General features: G+C 41.6%; 1 protein-coding gene across 1 annotated transcript in view; it reads left to right on the top strand.

Annotated features, from left to right (window-relative positions):
* The first annotated feature begins 3,406 nt into the window (after positions 1-3,406).
* The window catches only part of LOC124804898 (multidrug resistance protein homolog 49-like), a 384,892-nt gene continuing 367,368 nt past the window's right edge, over positions 3,407-20,930 (top strand). Inside the window, exon 1 of the mRNA XM_047265271.1 lies at positions 3,407-3,514. The gene's annotated coding sequence lies outside the window, so the exon portion shown is untranslated. The remainder of the gene's footprint in view (positions 3,515-20,930) is intronic.

Raw genomic sequence — 20,930 nt, 5'->3', positions numbered from 1 at the left:
TGTTCGACTGATTATTGAATACTGCTTTTCCGTCTGGCACCCATGCTAGGTAGTTTTAATAGAAGAGATGGAGACGATTCAAACAAGAATGACGCGTTTCCTCACAGCTCCTGTAATAAGCGCGAAAGCGTTCCAGAGACGCTAAACTAATTTCGGTGACATACGCTATAAGCAGCCAGTCCTGACAAAACTCTACCACCTGGTGAGCACGATGTATGAGACAGGTGAAATACCCTTAGACTTCAAGAAGAGTATAATAATTCCAATCCCAAAGAAAGCAGGTGTTGACGGATGTGAAAATTACCGAACTATCAGTTTAATAAGTCACTGCTGCAAAATACTAACACGAATTCTTTACAGACGAATGGAAAAACTGGTAGAAGCCGACCTCGGGGAAGATCAGTTTGGATTCCATAGAAATGTTGGAACACGTGAGCCAATACTAACCTTACGACTTATCTTAGAAGAAAGATTAAGAAAAGGCAAACCTACGTTTCTAGCATTTGTAGACTTAGAGAAAGCTTTTGACAACGTTAACTGGAATACTCTCTTTCAAATTCTGAAGGTGGCAGGGGTAAAACACAGGGAGCGAAAGGCTATTTACAATTTGTACAGAAACGAGATGGCAGTTATGAGTCGAGGGGCATGAAAGAGAAGCAGCGGTTGGGAAGGGAGTGAGACAGGGTTGTAGCCTGTCCCCGATGTTATTCGATCTGTATATCGAGAAAGCAGTAAAGGAAACAAAAGAAAAATTCGGAGTAGGTATTAAAATCCATGGAGAAGAAATAAAACTGTTGAGGTTCGCCGATGACATTGTAATTCTGTCAGGAACAGCAAAGGACTTGGAAGAACAGTTGAACGGAATGGACAGTGTCTTGAAAGGAGGATATAAGATGAGCATCAACAAAAGCAAAACGAGGATAATGGAATGTAGTCGAATTAAGTCGGGTGATGCTGAGGGAATTGGATTAGGAAATGAGACACTTAAAGTAGTAAAGGAGTTTTGCTATTTGGGAAGCAAAATAACTGATGATTGTCGAAGTAGAGAGGATATAAAATGTAGACTGGCAATGGCAAGAAAAGCGTTTCTGAAGAAGAGAAATTTGTTAACATCGAGTATAGATTTAAGTGTCAGGAAGTCGTTTCTGAAAGTATTTGTAAAACGCATTACCCTGAGAGGCTAATTGATTTGCCTCTCATCTCAAAGAGCCATGTATGGAAGTGAAACATGGACGATAAATAGTTTGGAAAAGAAGAGAATAGAAGCTTTCGAAATGTGGTGCTACAGAAGAATGCTGAAGATTAGATGGGTAGATCACATAACTAATGGGGAGGTATTGAGGAGTTTGTGGCACAACTTGACAAGAAGAAGGGACCGGTTGGTAGGACATGTTCTGAGGCATCAGGGGATCACCAATTTAGTATTGGAGGACAGCGTGGAGGGTAAAAATCGTAGAGGGAGAACAAGAGATGAATACACTAAGCAGATTCAGAAGGATGTAGGTTGCAGTAAGTACTGGGAGATGAAGAAGCTTGCACAGGATAGAGTAGCATGGAGAGCTGCATCAAACCAGTCTCAGGACTGAAGACAACAACAACAACGCTACAAGAGAGGCGTTGTGCATCAAGGACTGGTTTATTGTTTAATTTCCGACAGCGTTCGTTACTAGGAGGGTCGACTTCTCCCACACAAGCCTCGCAGAAGTTGAGGACTGTCGTTATTCCTGCACCTCGGGAACAGCGTAGTACAAGTGTAGACGTAAAACGTAAAGGTGTGATCAACCTGAAGGGTGATTTGAAACCGCACGGAGTGGCCGCGAGGTTTGAGGCGCCGTGTCATGGACTGCGCGGCCCATCCTGCCCGAGGTTCGAGTCCTCTCTCGGGCACGGGTGTGTGTTGTTCTTAGCGTAAGTTAGCTTAAATAGTTTAAGTAGTGTGTAAATCTAGGGACCGATGACCGCAGCAGTTTGGTCCCTAAGGAATTCACACACATTTGAAAATTTTGGTGATTTGAACACCACACTGCTTTACTAGGCACGCTCACGTGCGGGGTGATACGCCATTGTCTTCCTCCGACCTATGAACTGACTTAACCACACTATGTTAACACGCGACACTACTTCAAATATCAAATTTCTGCCGTGTATACATGTTAAGGCCTAAGGCATTTTTGCTAGACTGGTCAAATATGGGTTCCCGATCGTTAAGTTGTCTGACACAAATGGCGTCTGGGAAATTGCTGTTTCGACTGCTGATCTAGTCAGCGCGATGTCTTCGTTCTCTCCAATTAAATATTAGAGGTAGACAACTATTATGTTCCGCCATCACTGCACATAATTCATTCCCTTCAGATTAGCTGAAATTTTTAGAAATTTTAAAAACAAAACACAACTTGACAACAAAGCATATTTCAAAAACGGTTGTGCGTATACGTGGAAGCGAAGATCGAATGTGGAAGTGGAAATCTGGCAACTAGGGCTGCATTGCCAGAATCGGTATTGGAGCGTTTATCTGACCAACCACAAGAGGTTTTGCGAAATCGGTTTACAAATCCGGTTTCGGGAATCCGGCGTGAACACAGTAATTGGCGGACCTACTAACAACCATTGCCAGAAGTGATGAACAACAGGGAAATATCCTGGGATTAAGCGGGTATCGAACCCAAGACCTTCACATCCAGTCTGGCACTTTAGCTCTTTTTGTAGTTTTTTTTTGTTTCCTTTTCCTGACTTTCTTTTTTGAATGAGAGCATTCGAGGGGTGGACCTATATCCTTAACTAATCAAATCCACCAGCACCCCCCCTCCCCCCCCCCAAAAAAAATCGCATGTATCCTTACTTGGCACCGTCACTTTAACCCTACTACAAAAAAAAAAAAAAAAAAAAGAAATGAACGATCCCTCTTCAGGGGTTGCCCCTAACTATTCCCAAAGATTCTCCCAAGGCGATAGGCTTCGCGGGTCTATATTTTGTTATTTATTTACTTATTTATTTTCATTACGTGATTATAGTTAGTAAACCTCTGTGTCACCGAGCTATTGTCGCCAGTTACTGTATACAGACTATTTAAGACTCTTCTTGCCCTCAACTCCCCCCCCCCCCCCCCCCGCCAATTCCCACCACCTTATTGGAGTCCATTGTTCGTCAATGTGGTGCCGAGCTGCGCTGTATTCTTACTCGTATTTCATGCCGCAGCGAGCGTAAACTGTGCGCATTATCTACACGGTCTAGTGACGCGACGGCCGAAGTTTCAGCATTCCGTGCGAATCCAGCAGCTCCGCCAAGCAACACCGCATTGAGCATGAAGCAGTCAGTAAGCGCCCAGCTTTTCGTTTGTTATTTGCACTGCTGTCGCATCCTACTGTCTGAGCCGGCGGAGGGGAGAGTTCACGACCAATTGGAGTCAACGAAAAGAGCGGCGCTCGCTACCCACAAGTCTTTTCGCGTTTGTTTCTCTGCACACAACAGCTGCTGCCCGGCGGGCGCTCGGGAAGGACGAACGGGCACGTTGCCGGTAAGTAAATTGATTGGTCTCGCCGCTCTGTTGTTTTTCTGTGTTGCCTGCCTGAGAGGTAATAATTTTATCTTGAAACTATTGCAGTGGTCCGTGTTTGCTTAAAAGCAACAGTATGAGATTGTGGATCCGCCTTGATGCTAAACACTTCTCTTATGTATTTATTCCCAAACTAGTTTCAGCGAAAATATCGCCATCATCCGTGGGTTCTTTAATTCTTATTTACTTAACGCCACAACACGGCTTTTACGATTGTTGCTGCTGATTCCGGTAATTGTTTTTACCGTTTTCCTCGGCATTACATGTTTTGGTTTACGAACAAGTTGCGAAAGTTATGTTTTTCTGTATCTAAAAGCAGTTGCAAACCGTCTAACGAACTTGCAGGTGACATAATGTACGCCGAGAAGAAAATGATGATAACAGCGGCAACAATCGTAAAAACCATGCTGTGACGTAATGTAAATACGAATTAAAGAGCTCACTGAGGATGGCGATATTGTCGCTGAAACTAGTTTGGGAATAAATAAATAACAAATGTTTTGCGTCAAGGGGGACCAACAATCCCTTATTGCCTCAGTGGTATTATCTTCCACAAAGGGGATTTTGCAACTAAATGAATGGAATACTTGCTTTTAAACCATGTTAAAATGTTTTGGAGCAGTCGTCTACTACGCGATATGATACGTCTTGGGCCTATATTAAAGAATAATTCATGACGTGACAGCGAAAATATAACATACCGTGTAACTGTAAATAAATCCACTTGTATGCTGACCAGATATTCGTTCTTAACTACATAATTCAGTATGTGTAGGCCAGTGTTTACACCAACTGAAAGCAGTTACATAGGGATCATTATTTAGATTAAATTCGCTGCGTAATGTTAAACATGCACGCCTGACGAGCATGCATGTGCGATCGTTTTGTGCAATTATGGACAAATGCCTTTCCGACTACACACTGTCGAACCATTCTTGTACAAGCTTCAGTTTGTGCTTCGAATATGTGGAGCTCGGGCGACAACGATTTGTTTCTCTCACCGGCGTTTCCGTTGATGCGAAGAAAAGACGTAAGAGGAAACATGGTGTCAAGACTGGTTAATAAAAACAAACCTCTTCTCGCATCCATGTAGTCTGTGAACTGAAGATATATACACATGATTTGTATATTTGACAATCGATGGAGAAACATATTTGAATCTCCTTTCACTAGTAATACCATTGATTAAAAAACGGGATACACTCATGTGAGAAATTATAAACGCACACGAAAGGGTGATAGCAATGTTGCGCTTTCTCCCGTACTGAAATGGCTGTGAAAGCTCAAATGCGCATCTGTTCACATATGTAATTATCGAGTTTTGACTTATACATCTTACATCTTCCTGCCCGGGATAAAATAAGTACCTCCCAATTTTTTCCCCTCCTGTAACTGGTTCTGGAAGAATTTGTTTCCAGTTGCCATGTTAGAGAGTGACACAGAAAAATTGGAACTTTCAAACACCCAATAAAAACACGAAAATCCAACAAAAAAGCTTTATTGAGAGCAACTGAAACACTCCCAATTGCCTTTTAAGAGATAGTCATTCAAATTATGTTTGAAAAATAAGTCATCAAGATGGCGTCTTTCTGTATGCGTGCACTCTTCCAGTCCTCTCCTGAGGTTCTCAATCGAGTATTGCAAAAACGTAGCCGGTACACCACGAAATTCGTCTTGAAAGTTTCAGTTCATCCAGTGGTCCTGGCTGAGTCGTGTAGCACCGACTCTCAAACGTACAAATCCTGTGATCTTCCGTGGCCGGGGTGTAACACGGTTGCCAAACTTCTCGCGCAACTGGTGTTGATCATCTTGGAGTGTGTGATGTCGCGGCATTGAAACTAGGTTTCGTGAAGTGGTGGAATACTGTTCAATGCAGGAAAAATCGAATCATGTGGAACATTAGTTATAATTTACGCCATATTATCAATTGGATTTATTGTGTGCAACAGAAGATTGCTCCGAGCGATGTCGCAGTAGTTGGCACACTGGACTCGGGTTCGGGAGGACGACGGTCATCCTGATTTAGGTTTTCCGTGATTTCCCTAAATCGCTTCAGGCAAATGTCGGAATGGTTTCTTTGAAAGGGGCGCGGCCGACTTCCCGTCCTTCCCTAATCCGATGGGACCAGTCACCTCTCTGTTTGGTCTCCTCCCCATATCAACCAAACAACCAACAAAAAGTTGCAACATCTCAACATATCGATCCGAAATGACAGCTACTGTAAGGTCCGATGATCCCTTGTGACGAAATTGCGCACCATACTGTCACCTTGTTGACCTGTAAATTTCGTTTGTGAATTTCGTTAAGGTAGCTGTCTGCCCAGTAAGGTAGTTCTGGGAAATGGCTTCATTTGACATCCATAGCTTGTCCAGAAATCCATCGTCCTCATATATGTTCGTCATAATTTGCTGACAGCATTCAAATTACAACTGGTAATCATTCTTATTCAGTTGTCGCACGATCTACAGCTTTTACGCATGAAATTTTAGATCTAAATGGAGAATTCAGTTAACACTTCCTCGGAACACTATCCGCAGCTGCTTACTTACGAACTGAATGCTGTGGGCTCCGTAGGACTGAAACGCGTACGACTTGGATATTTTGTTGAAACGAGCACTTCTCGGTCCTGTTGGTTTCATTTTTAGATCAGATCCAGTCTCTTCAAAATTTATACCGTATTTTACGGACTGTAAGACGCTGCCGACTGTAAGACTCACCTTAATTTTAAGCAATTTTTTAAAAATAACATTTTTACAATTTTTATTACATATTGCAAAGTTACTGTAAGACCTTTAAACTCCCTGAAAATCGTCATCTGAACTTACTTTATTCTTCTTCCTCTTTCTCGTCACCGTTGTTCTCTTCCTGTATACGACAGTTTCCACTGCCATCAAGAGCGTTATTATGCCGCACTTTTTTAAAGATGTCTTCTGTCACTGCAGACACGATTGTTTTATCCAGTGACACACGTGTTTAACTGTAGGTCATTTGGAAGCCCTCTTCGGCGTGAATTCATGTTGGGATTCATCAACAGCCATGTGTTTCATTCCTCTCTCATATACACTTGTTTGTCTAGACGTCAAGAGGTTGCAGTTGTGAAGTAAGTGCTGCCAAATAGCAGGCTCTGTATTTCTCTCTCTGTTTCTCTTTCACATAATTTTTCGAATGAATGCTGAAGTGACCTAGCACAGGAAGAGAACTGTTCTTCAATAAACCACCTTTTCTCATCACCCAAACTCTGTTAATCCATAATTTCATACAGACTCCGTCCGTCCAACCCATGTTATGTATGTGAACAACACCAGCTTGTGGTCAGTCTCTCGTTTCACACTTGTGAGTCCCGATAAGTCTGTAATTATTCGACTTAGGGCCACAGACACAGTGATAGCGGATTGATGTACCCTGCGTGTTATTGCAATCTGTATTTAGGAGTAAACTGGTGAAAATAACTTGGTATTCGAGTATTTCTGCTTCACGCGAACCCAATGCCTACGTTGCCTGACACTAGTACCTGGTATTCTCAGCTGAGGACTACTCGCTTGTAAATTCGTCATGTAACATCAATGTGAAAAACGGCGATGTTGTGTGGCAAATTTTTATCGGTCACCGATGTTTAGCCGTAGATAATGAAATGGAAATCAGATTAGGAGCGAAAATCGATTGCGGTAGAGGAACCCCGGCAGTTGGAACTGAATTTCCAAAATTTGTTTTCGAATGTTTACCTGACTATCAGAAACGGTACAGGAAAATCGGTTTGCGGAAACGGTTTTTGGGAGTTCTTTGTCAACGGTGTATATAAAAGTTTGTGATCACGTAACTAGTACTAAAGGTTATAGTACATCACATCACTGTTTTTTGTGTCTGGTGCTTTCCTTGGTTCCCTTGTTGCAATATAGTTAGTGATTGTGAGGTGATAGCTGTTGTGGACGTGGAGATATGCGTGAAATGGTTACCATCACAACGTGGTGATCGCCAGGACATCTTTTGCTTCTTCTCTCTCAAGTTATTTTCCAAGGTAAAAAAATCGAGATTGTTATACATTGTTCTAGAGCTGTTACAAGTATTCTCAGATGTTAACGAATGTTTAGGAATATTCCAGAACACCAGTAAACAGAACACTCTATGATCCCTAGCTTCATGAAAATCTGTGAAAGGCGTAAAAGAGCTCTGGCACCAAGACAAATTGTGCGAATCGGTTAATTCCTTTTGTAAAAGATTGTAATTAGGTTGAAATTAATGTTCAACTGATGGCCTATTTGTACGTAGATCGTTCGGATCTCGCGTGTAAAAACAATCACCCTTAAATAACTCCAGACCGGAGCAAGACTGATGGTTCAGTTGGATCCGCCGATGTATCAAATCTTCGTCTAAAAGAAATAGTAAACTTTTGAAAAATTCTAGCTTCGTTTTGTTTTTACGTGCAGACAAACACGCTTTTCCCGGAGTTTCTTAAAGCGCACTGCTTCTAAACTTGTAAACTTATGCGAATCGGTTCAAACTTTGCACGAAAATAGATAAATGGATAAAGTCAAAACTATTTTTTTTACCTAATGATCTTTACCATTGTCGAGGTACGACGGTTTAAAGTCGTGCTAAATATAGCGCTTAAAATTCGTTCTTGCGTGAATTGAAAATGCGGAAACGGTCTAAAGTGAAAAGCAAATGAAAAATACGTTCTTGCGATAAATTTGCAAACTCGCTTTCAAAAATCTCCCTTCTTTGAGGTTTTACATGCAAAGTATTTTGCTCGCATCAGTTCTATGTTTCAAACTTGTGCGAAAATTCCTGTTATTCCTGAATGAACAGCTGAACGAAGCCGAGGACTCGTCAGGATTTTTTCCCATAAGCCTCTACGATTTCTTGAAACACACTGTCAAGAAGAATATAATAATTCCAATCCCAAAGAAAGCAGGTGTTGACAGATGTGAAAATTACCGAACAATCAGTTTAATAAGTCACTGCTGCAAAATACTAACACGAATTATTTACAGACGAATGGAAAAACTAGTAGAAGCCGACCTCGGGGAAGATCAGTTTGGATTTCGTAGAAATACTGGAACACGTGAGGCAATACTGACCTTACGACTTATCTTAGAAGAAAGATTAAGGAAAGGCAAACCTACGTTTCTAGCATTTGTAGACTTAGAGAAAGCTTTTGACAATGTTGACTGGAATACTCTCTTTCAAATTCTAAAGGTGGCAGGGGTAAAATACAGGAAGCGAAAGGCTGTTTACAATTTGTACAGAAACCAGATAGCAGTTATAAGAGTCGAGGGGCATGAAAGGGAAGCAGTGGTTGGGAAGGGAGTAAGACAGGGTTGTAGCCTCTCCCCGATATTATTCAATCTGTATATTGAGCAAGCAGTAAAGGAAACAAAAGAAAAATTCGGAGTAGGTATTAAAATCCATGGAGAAGAAATAAAAACTTTGAGGTTCGCCGATGATATTGTAATTCTGTCAGAGGCAGCAAAGGACTTGGAAGAGCAGTTGAATGGAATGGACAGTGTCTTGAGAGGAGTATATAAGATGAACATCAACAAAAGCAAAACGAGGATAATGGAATGTAGTAGAATTAAGTCGAGTGATGCTGAGGAAATTAGATTAGGAAATGAGACACTAAAAGTAGTAAAGGAGTTTCGCTATTTGGGGAGCAAAATAACTGATGATGGTCGAAGTAGAGAGGATATAAAATGTAGACTGGCAATGGCAAGGAAAGCGTTTCTGAAGAAGAGAAATTTGTTAACATCGAGTATAGATTTAAGTGTCAGGAAGTCTTTTCTGAAAATATTTATGGAGTGTAGCCATGTATGGAAGTGAAACATGGACGATAAATAGTTTGGACAAGAAGAGAATAGAAGCTTTTGAAATGTGGTGCTACAGAATAATGCTGAAGATTAGATGGGTAGATCACATAACTAATGAGGAAGTATTGAATAGGATTGGGGAGAAGAGAAGTTTGTGGGACAACTTGACCAGAAGAAGGGATCGGTTGGTAGGACATGTTCTGAGGCATCAAGGGATCACCAATTTAGTATTGGAGGGCAGCGTGGAGGGTAAAAATCGTAGAGGGAGACCAAGAGATGAATACACTAAGCAGATTCAGAAGGATGTAGTTTGCAGTAGGTACTGGGAGATGAAGAACCTTGCACAGGATAGAGTAGCATGGAGAGCTGCATCAAACCAGTCTCAGGACTGAAGACCACAACAACAACAACAACTGTCTACGCCTATGCAGAGTTAACAAAGTTAATTAACCACTACAACACCATCCATGATGGCTGATCTAGCTTCAGATCCAGCAGCGTTTCTTCTCAGTATTCCTCAAGATGAATTATATTTCACTTTGCGAAATTCAACAGTTGTAGAAATACTGGCCTGGCTATATTAATTTGTAAACATTTTCGTTATAGCACTGAAGTACTGTAACAAAATGCCCAAAAAGTTCGCACACAGAATCGCGGCTTGTGGTGGTGGTGGCGGGGAGGGGGGAGGTGGATCCTTGGTGCTCGGTTCCTATTTGAGCAAGGAACATGGCGTAGAAAGTTTTTGGTTTAGTACTGACTGGCGGCTTTTTGTATAGCCATTCGGACATTTGTCGCACTGTAGCTATGTTACAGTATAGTAAGCAAAGTTTGAGCGACGAACCAAATATGGCACCAAGACAAATTGTGCGAATCGGTTAATTCCTTTTCTAAAAGATTGTCATTAGGTTGAAATTAATGTTCAGCTGATGGGTATAGTTGTATGTACAGCGTTCGGATCTCGCGTGTAAAAACACTCACCCTTAAATAACTCCAGACTGGAGCAAGACTTATGGTTCAGTTGGATCCGCCGGTGTATCAAATCTTCGTCTAAAAGAAATTATAAACTTTTGAAAAAATCTAGCTTCGTTTTGTTTTTACGTGCAGAGAAACACGCTTTTCTCGGAGTTTCTTAAAGCGCGCTGCTTCTAAACTTTAAACTTACGCGAATCGGTTCAAACTTTGCACGAAAGTAGATAAATGGATAAAATCAAAACTAATTGTTTTACTTAATGATCTTTACCATTGTCGAGGTACGACGGTTTAAAGTCGTGCTAAATATATCACTTAAAATTTGTTCTTACGTGAATTGAACGTGCGGAAACGGTCTAAATTGAATCAAGCAAATGAAAAATACCTTCTTGCGATAAATTTTCAAACTCGCTTTCAAAAATCTCGCTCCTTGAGGTTTTACATGCAAAGTATTTTGCTCGCATCAGTTGTATGTTTCAGAATTGTGCGAATCGCTTCAGATTTTGTAAGAAGGTAGGCAAGTAAATGTAATTAATGGTTGCCGTGAAGTTTTGTGGAAGCTTTATCCGTTACCACGATGTCAGCAACATGGTTCGAAAGATAATAAAAAAAGCGTATACCGGATTAGTCGTCGTTCGAGTCAACAAAAATGTGTATCCGTTGCGAAAGTATGGCGGTGTAACGTGATTACTATGGTAGAGTAGAAGTTGGGAACCAGAATGTGTCCTGGACACAGTTAGAGATGTAAAATAAGGAAACTAGCTTTTCTACTTATCTGGCTGACATCCGGGGTTCTCTGCAAGTTTACCGCACTTCCCCAGCGCAGTGAGCCTTGTTACACCCACCCCCTTGCATGTATGGTGAGGGGTGTAGGAATACACAGTCATAAAATTTATAGGAAGTATCCCAGAGTGGGCATATAATTATGCATCCTTAATGTTAGACATGTTGTGTCATATTGTACGACGTGAGAAATGCCACGTTGTTGTTACACGAAACCGGGTGTCATGTTACTGTATATGACATGACATCATGTATCATGCTACTTCACTTGATACAATGCATTATTATTGCATGACAAGGGTACCAAAAGTAACAAATAAAAAGGCGCAAGTACGATTTAAACGGCCGGCCGGAGTGGCCGAGCGGTTCTAGGCGCTACAGTCTGGAACCGCGCCACCGCTACGGTCGCAGGTTCGAATCCTGTCTCGGGCATGGATGTGTGTGATGTCCTTAGGTTATTTAGGTTTATGTAGTTTTAAGTTCTAGGGGACTGATGATCTCAGAAGTTAAGTCCCATAGTGCTCAGAGCCATTTGAACCATTTGAACGATTTAAATGTCTCTGAAGCTACCAGGTAAGTCGAAAAGCTAGTTCCATTTTTTTTACATTCCTAACTTTTCCCAGAACATTTCGCCTTTGTTGTGCTACGATAGGAGCCTTTTTCATTCTTGTTTATTTGTGTACCACATTTAATGAAGTACCGTACTAGGTGGTCTTACTACGAGTAAATTTTCATATGGACATTTTTAACGTCACTCAAACACATGCACCAACTTACCTCTCACAGCGAGTAGCTTCTAAACAAGACAACTAGCAAGTCGAAAATTTGTGCCGTGCTTCGTCAGAGTAACTCATACCAGTTGCCCCAAAAAATAGAAACTCTGAATTCATCCTGCTGAATTCGCGGAATTTCCGTTTGTGTTGGGAGAGATAAAGAGAAACCGCAACTTAACAATATTTGATATTCATAGCATTACACGGGTGTACTCGGCACTTCTTTTCTTTTTCAGTTTCTTGAGCTAAATAATGATAAGCCACAAAACATTCTCCGACGATTGAAAGATTGTGCAGAGGAACAAATCATCGAAATAGTCAGTTAATTGTTCCGTACATAACATTCACGATAAAAGCTATGATATAGAACGTACTGCAGGGGAAACCGTGGCACATTGGCCATAGGATCACTGTGGCTAAAAAAAATAGCTGGCTGCCGCTAGAGAACACCGCCGACGAACGAGGTTGCTGGCAACAATACCATCGTATTTCCACAAACGCGTCATTGCATTAGATTGTCGAGCGAGGAAGGGCATACATTTTCACTGAGGTAACAAAAAAATCATGTGATAGCGATATGTATATATACAGGTGGCGGTGAACCGCTCACACAATGTACACTACTGGCCATTAAAATTCATACACCACGAAGATGACGTGCTACAGACGCAAAATTTAACCGACAGGAAGACGATGCTGTTATATGCAAATAATTAGCTTTTCAGAGCATTCACACAAGGTTGGCGCCGGTGGCGACACCTCCAACGTGCTGACATGAGGAAAGTTTCCAACCAATTTCTCGTACACAAACAGCAGTTGACCGGCTTTGCCTGGTGAAACGTTGTTGTGATGCCTCGTGTAAGGAGGAGAAATGCGTACCAACACGTTTCCGACTTTGATAAAGGTCGGATTGTAGCCTATCGCGATTGCGGTTTATCGTATCGCGCCATTGCTGCTCGCGTTGGTCGAGATCCAATGACTGTTAGCAGTATATGGAATCGATGGGTTCAGGAGGGTTATACGGAGCGCCGTGCTGGATCCCAGCGGCCTCGTATCACTAGCAGTCAAGATGACAGGCATCTTATCCGCATGGCTGTAACGGATCGTGCAGCCACGTCTCGATCCCTGAGTCAACAGATGGGGACGTTTGCAAGACAACGACCATCTGCACGAACAGTTGAACGACGTTTGCAGCAGCATGGACTATCAGCTCGAAGAGCGTGGCTGCGGTTACCCTTGGCGCTGCATCACAGAGTGGAGCGCCTGCGATGGTGTACTCGACGACGAACCTGTGTGCACGAATGGCAATACGTCATTTTTTCGGATGAATCCAGGTTCTGTTTACAGCATCACGATGGTCGCATCTGTGTTTGGCGACATCGCGGTGAACGCACATTGGAAGCGTGTATTCGTCATCGCCATACTGGCGTATCACCCGGCGTGATGGTATGGGGTGCCATTGATTACACGTCTCGGTCACCTCTTGTTCGCAATGACGGCACTTTGAATTATGGACGTTACATTTCAGATGTGTTACGACCCGTGGCTCTACCCTTCATTCGATCCCTGCATTTCAGCAGGATAATGCACTACCGCATGTTGCAGGTCCTGTACGGGCCTTTCTGGATACAGAAAATGTTCGACTGCTGCCCTGGCCAACATATTCTCCAAATCTCTCACCAATTGAAAACGTCTGATCAGTGGTGGCCGAGAAGGGGCTCTTCACAATACGCCAGTCACTACTCTTGATGAACTGTGGTATCGTGTTGAAACTGCATGGGCAGCTGTACCTGTACACGCGATCCAAGCTCTGGCTCAATGCCCAGGCGTATCATGGCCGTTATTACGGCCAGAGGTGGTTGTTCTGGGTACTGATTTCTCAGGATCTATGCACCCAAATTGCGTGAAAATGTAATCACATATCAGTTCTAGTATAATATATTTGTCCAACGAATGCCCGTTTATCATCTGCATTTCTTCTTGGTGTAGCAATTTTAATGGCCAGTAGTGTATAAAAGGGCAGTGCGTTGTCGGAGCTGTCATTTGTACTCAAGTGACTCATGTGCAAAGGTTTTCGAAGCATGGGACATTCCATTTTGGAAACTGTTAAGGAATTCAACATTCTAAGGGCCACAGGGTCAAAACTGTGCTGATAATACCAAATTTCAGGCATTACCACTTACCACGAACTACGCAGTGACCGAAGGCAACGACCGCTATCGGCGTAGAGTTGTCAGTGCCAACAGGCAAGCAACACTACTTGAAATAACCGCAGAAATCAATGGGGGACGTACGTATCTGTTAGGTCAGTGCGGCGAATGGACAGCAGACGACTGACGCGAGTGCATTTGCCAACAGCACGACAGGACCTGCAGCGCCTCCCCTGGGTTCGTGACAATATCGGTTAGACCCTACATCAGTGTATAACTGTGGCCTGCCTGATCAGTTGAGTCCCGATTTCAGATGGTATGAGCTGATGATAGGGTTTGAATGTGGCGGAGACCCCACGAAGCCATGGACCCAAGTTGTCGACAAGGCACTGTGCAAGCTGATGGTGGCTCCATAATGTTGGAGACTGTGTTTACATGGAATGGACTGGGTCCTCTGGTTCAGCTGAACCGATCATTGCCTGAAAATGGTTACGCTCGGCTACTTGGAGACCGTTTGCAACGATGGAATTTTTGTGGATGACAATGCGCCTTGTCATTGGGCCACAATTGTTCGCGATTGGTTTGAAGAGCGTTCTGGACAGTTAGAGCGAATGATTTGGCCACCCAGATCGCCCGACATGAATCCCATCGAACGTTTATGGTACATAATCGAGAGGCCACTTCGTACACACAATCCTGCCCCGGCAACACTTCCGCAATTATGGAAGGCTGTTAGAGGCGCCATCGCTCCGTATTTCTGCAGGGAACATCCAACGGCTTGTTGAGTCCATCTCACATAAAGATTCTGCACTACACTGGGCAAAAGGAGGTCTCACAAATGGTTCAAATGGTTCAAATGGCTCTGAGCACATCTGAGGTCATCAGTCCCCTAGAACTTACAAGGGAACCTCCCCGTCGCACCCACCTCAGATTTAGTTATAAGTTGGCACAGTGGATAGGCCTTGAAAAACTGAACACAGATCAATCGAGAAAACAGGAAGAAGTTGTATGGAACTATGAAAAAATAAGCTAAATATACAAACCGAGTAGTCCATGCCAAGATAGGCAACATCAAGGATAGTCTGAGCTCAGGAGCGCCGTGGTCCGGTGGTTAGCGTGAGCAGCTGCGAAATGAGAGGTCCTTGGTTCAAGTCCTTCCTCGAGTTTAAAAGTTTAATTTTTTATTTTCAGACAATTATTTTCTGTCCGTTTACTTTCTTTATTTTCGCGGACTATATTTGCTGGATTCATATTGCCCACGGAATACATCTCACGTATTTAATGCACTCTCGTCCAAAGTAGCGAACTGTCAACTGCCAGCCAGGGAGCCTCGTTAGCAGGAATACTCTCTCTTCCGTGTGCTGTAGTCGACTGACGTCGTGTGTTTCGATGTTTGTTTAGGTGTAGCGTCCCCATACTACGGCGCAGTTACCTCGCATCGGACGGACGGATGGACGGACGGACAGATAATAATTGTCTGAAAATAAAAAATTAAACTTTTCACTCGAGGGGGGACTTGAACCAAGGACCTCTCGTTTCGCAGCTGCTCACGCTAACCACGGGACCAAGGCGCTCCTGAGCTCAGATTATCCTTGATGTTGCCTACCTTGTGCATGGACTACTCAGTTTTTATATTTTGCTTATTTTTTCATAGTTCCACACAACTTCTTCCTGTTTTCTCGATTGATCTGTGTTCAGTTTTTCAAGGCCTATCCACTGTGCCAACTTATAACTAAATCTGAGGGGCGTGCGATGGGGAGGTTCCCTTGTTAGAACTATTTAAACCTAACTAACGTAACGACATCACACACATCCATGCCCGAGGCAGGATTCGAACCTGCGACCATAGCAGTCGGGCAGTTCCGAACTGAAGCGCCTAGAACCGCTCGGTCACAGCGGCCGGCTCAAAAACCAGGTCTATCATGGCTTTTGCCATCAGTGTTAGTGAAGGTAAATTTTTATTGCTCAAGATATTTTGTTGTATACCCCAAGCAACGTTCTTAATAAACGAGTAAGTACAACAATGAATTATTTTGACACTGCATACGGCTTTAAATGTTTGAAAAGTTTTCGTAAAGGAACTAATACGATTATGGCGATGGGGCACACATAGCTGAATGCTCCGCTATCTTTTTGAAAGTGAATACTCGTATTAACTTTAATAGATCAACGTACTCAAAGTGTAGACCAGGGATCCCCAAACTATTTTGGACAAGTGACCCCTTTTCGAAAATGAACTGTTACCTCAGAGCCCCACGGCCAAATTACCTATTTTAAGATCAACCCCCTTATTCATAATGGTCCGCTAACTTAAAACAGCTGCTACAGAGTGTTATTTTTCATTCTGACTTGGGTCAATAGAAGAAGACAGAGTGAGAATTAGCAATGCTTTAAGTTAGCAGACTATTATGAATAAGGGGGCTGTCTTTAGTTTTTTCCTATTGATACAAAATACCTAGGTACTAAGGTACCAATTGGAAAACTTTGCACTTGGTTAAGTGAGTAAAGTTGACTTCATTTTCTCATCAAAATTTAACAAAATAAAAAGACATACAATTCAGTAAATATCAAGTTTAATTTATAATGATTATTACAAATTAAGTACTTAAAGAATCTTAAGGTGGTAGGAAATTATATTTAAAAAAGTGTTAATTCGCGAAGAGAAAATAAAACATTCAGTGTGATGGATGAACCTGGTATGTACCAATTTAGCTACATCCGGTCCAATATTGGTCAGTTGCAGCCTTAAATCTCCACGTTCGTTGATTTTCAAACGGTTTCTTCGTTTAGTCAAAATGTTTGTTACCACACTGAAGCTTTTTTCAACTAGGTATGATGATGGAAAAGCAATAAGGTATTTTTCAGCAATGTTCCACAATGTAGGATACTGTGTTTCAATGTTGCATTGCAACCAGAACTTCTGATAGCCTTGGTTGAACCTCTGCTTATGCTCTTCGTCTGTGCTGATGGTAATCAACTCTTATTGCATTATCACATTGGCTTCTTCTATGGCTGTGGTATTGTGCGGATTTATTATCCATTGAGGAATTTGTAACTTTAAAAGATCCTCAAACCTCTCTGTAAAATCCTTGTGTAATGCGTCCAAGTGAATGACATACAATAAAATGGCATCATCTTTAAGCATTTCTGGTAATTTTGACAAATGCGGAAACTCCGAATATTCTTTTCTGCCTAAATTTTGTTTATAAAGGATTAGTTTACCCACGAAGGCCGATATTATTGATTTTGTTTTAATCAAGTTAAGATCGTCATCCTGCAGTTGAAAAGTAACTTTGTTGAACATTCCAAAGATATCAGTCAAGTAATAAATATCTGTTTTACAATTGTTCAGGTTTACTTTCAAATTCGGGTCTTTTTCTTGTAAAAACTCCAACACAGATTCAAAAATGGCTGAAAATCTTTCTAAGCAAGAGCCTCTTGATAGCCAGCGAACTTCAGTGTACAGAAGTAATCGAGTAAAGACTTCGTCGTTTTCCTCACATAGCTGAGCAAATAACCGAGAGTTCAAAGAATTGCTTCGTATCTTGTTGATAGCATTTATTACATATTGTAAAGACTTATGCAATCTAGGACTCAGCTTTTTTGCTACTAAATGCTGCCTGTGAATCACGCAGTGAATGACCAGTACATCAGGCAGTTGTCGCTTTAAGTGAGCTACAAAACCACGATGACGACCAACCATAGACGGTGCACCATCAGTCGCAACAGAAACAATGTTCTTCCATGGAATAGCTTTGTCAGTAAAGAAATGTTCCACGGCCTGAAAAATCGATTCTCCTCTGGTATCAGTCTCAACTTTGATAAATCGAACATATCCTAACAACAGAGCTCCATTGACGGGTAATGAGACTCGTCCAACTGGAGAGAGAATCTGTTGGCTCTCAGCACTATGGGACTTAACTGCTGAGGTCATCAGTCCCCTAGAACTTAGAACTACTTAAACCTAACTAACCTAAGGACATCACACACATCCATGCCCGAGGCAGGATTCGAATCTGCGACCGTAGCGATCGCGCGGTTCCAGACTGTAGCGCCTAGAACCGCTAGACCACTCAGGCCGGCGAGAATCTGTTGGTCTCTAAGAACTTGCGTAAAATGTTTTCCACATCGCGTCCCCTCTCGTCTATGCGCCTCTGAACGGTGTTATGCTTAAAGGTATTCTCTTTAAAATATGATGTGCGGGTTTGTGCAATACATTGTTAAGGACCTCCGCAATGGCTGGTAAGATAAGCTGCTCTCCAATTGTGTGGGATTTCCTCGACTTCGCTATTAGTAAAGATATATTATGGGACGCTAGTAAACCATCATCGTCTTTAATAGATGATGACGCAAACATCGATCTTATGGATGGCCTTTTGTCTAGTTTTTCTTTATGTGCTTGAAAAAATGACAAGGGCTTACTTTTTTGGTCAGCATGTACTCTTGATAAGTGGTCATCCATTTTTGAAGGCTTCATGGCGTCGTTACTGAATACGTTTTCACATATGAGACACATCGGCAAGTGTTGATTTGATGGAGATGCAATAAATCCGAACTTCAAGTAGTCCAAACTGTATTGTCTACATTTTTTTCGTGCCCGCCATCATAAAACTCTCAGTAATCCTGCAAATAAAATCTACCTAAATAAAAAACAATAATAAACTGTTAAATTTGCACACTATCTTATTTGTATCACACCCAGGTAATGGATTCTTGTTAGGTATTACTGACTTACTCATTGATAAACTTGGATACCTATATTAGGTAAGTAACTATAGTAGGTGATTAGGTATAGAAAATTCGTATTAGGTAAGTAGGTACCTATCAGCATAAGAACGAAAGCCAAAGCAAACTGAACACTTCAAAGTTTAGGTACCTACCTACTTAAGTGTAAATAATTTTTACAAATGCTTTTATACCTACCTATTTAAAATATGTTGTATGCTGTGTTTACCACTTTTTCAGTCACTTTACTTCCCTTAATTTAGCTATGTAATAACTTTGTAATCTCTTGAAATAAATGAGTACTTATATGAGTTATTATCGTTCAAGCTCCAACGGATTTCAAAACGCAAATGAGCTTCCAACCTAAGTGCAAGCTCGTTAAATAGTAAAATATCAGGAACATGTTCGGACTTGATCATGAATTCGTTCGTGTTAAATCGCGTAAGCGTCAAATAGGGAGCAAGTCAAAACGCGCCTGAAAGACGTACGCTCGAACTCATTACCTTGCACAAACTTGTCCACACAGACTTGCCGAGCTTTTCATCTTGTACGAAATTGAGACTTTACATTACTACAACAATGCTATTTCCTACAAAAATATTAATTATTCTTAGTACACGTAACACAACATAAACAATACAGTACCTACCTATCATGAAAGTTTTAAATAAAAACTTGTGTTAATTTAATAGGGGTCGATTTTTAGACCTCGTCGACCCCAAAAATCAGATTTCGTTTATGTCGACCCCTAGGAAACCGATATCGACCCCTAGGAAACCGATATCGTCCCAAAGGGGTCGATATCTACCACTTTGGGAATCCGTGGTGTAGACCATATGCAATGCAGAAAAACAAGCTTGAAGAGTCGTGATACATATATTTTAGCATTTCAGCAAAAGAAGCTATGCTATTATATACATCTATGCAGTTCCCTGTCAGCCTACCTTAATATCGGCGCACACTCCCGCAGCAGAGTGAAAATTTCATTCTGGAAACATTCCCCAGGCTTTGGCTAAGCCATTTCTCCGCAATATCCTTTCTTCCAGGAGTGCTAGTTCTGCAAAGTTCGCAGGAGAGCTTCTGTGAAGTTTGGAAGGTAGGGGACAAGGTACTGGCGGAAAGTAAAGCTGTGAGGACGGGTCGTGAGTCGTGCTTGGGTAGCTCAGTTGGTAGAGGACTTGCCCGCAAAAGGCAAAGGTCCCGAGTGCGAGTTTCCGTCCAGCACACAGTTTATCTGCCAGGAAGTTTCAATGATAACACACTTTAGGTTTCTAATTTGTTTCGTAAAATTGGAAGAATCTGTATCAGAAAAAACTGTGAGTTTTGAAGTCGATATATTTTCAATTAGATAACCAATGTAACTAAATTAAATGATAAAAAGTGTAAGGGCCAGCAAGCCCCCACTAATGAGCCAACTCTCTCCATGCCTGGGGTAGATTCGCAGAGGTGGCATTACTGCATTAATTTTTTTTATGCATAGATAAACGATTAGAAGCCTTAATTACTTAGTTGTAACGGTGCCAATATTTCCACATAAAATTATCAATGGAAACATTTAAAACACAAGCTGGAAAAAACCAAGGAAGGGGAGTGGGCCAACTTGCCTCGGTTACCACTACATAGAGAGAAAATACGTAAAGAAAGGGTGTGAACAGTTTTACTAAGAAAAGTTATGGAGTTAAATACATCAGCGAATACGGAGTTACCACGGATGGAAAAAATATTTGTGTCCTAAATGCACTTTTGCAGAAAAACCTCCAAACAATGTCAGAATCGGAAACACTAGCAGGAAAAAAAAAACGCAAGGCAGTATTCATACCACGAAATCGATTAGTTTCATCAAACTTACTCATTAACGTACAATATGAATATTAATAAAACACAAAAGTCAACATTCCTTTGCTGCGAATAGAATTTATAAAGAATTGTTTTTCTCGGCCAAACAATTGTATGTAGCCTATTGGACAACCACAAAAGTTACATATCTTTGCACCCGAAGCAATGAAACCATACAAATGAGAAGACTAATTGCACACATTTTTCCAATTTAGAAATCGAATAGATAAAAATCAAGTAATTTTCAGGTAGAATAGGAAAGAGACATATTGTCAAATATACCCCCTAATGTTCTACAAAACAAACGCTATTGTGGAATGTCGTATCGTCAATGATA

This window comes from Schistocerca piceifrons, chromosome 7 (assembly GCF_021461385.2).
Source record: "Schistocerca piceifrons isolate TAMUIC-IGC-003096 chromosome 7, iqSchPice1.1, whole genome shotgun sequence".
NCBI lineage: Eukaryota > Metazoa > Arthropoda > Insecta > Orthoptera > Acrididae > Schistocerca > Schistocerca piceifrons.
Note: the sequence above shows the minus strand (reverse complement) of the source record. Positions and strands in the feature narration are given on the sequence as shown.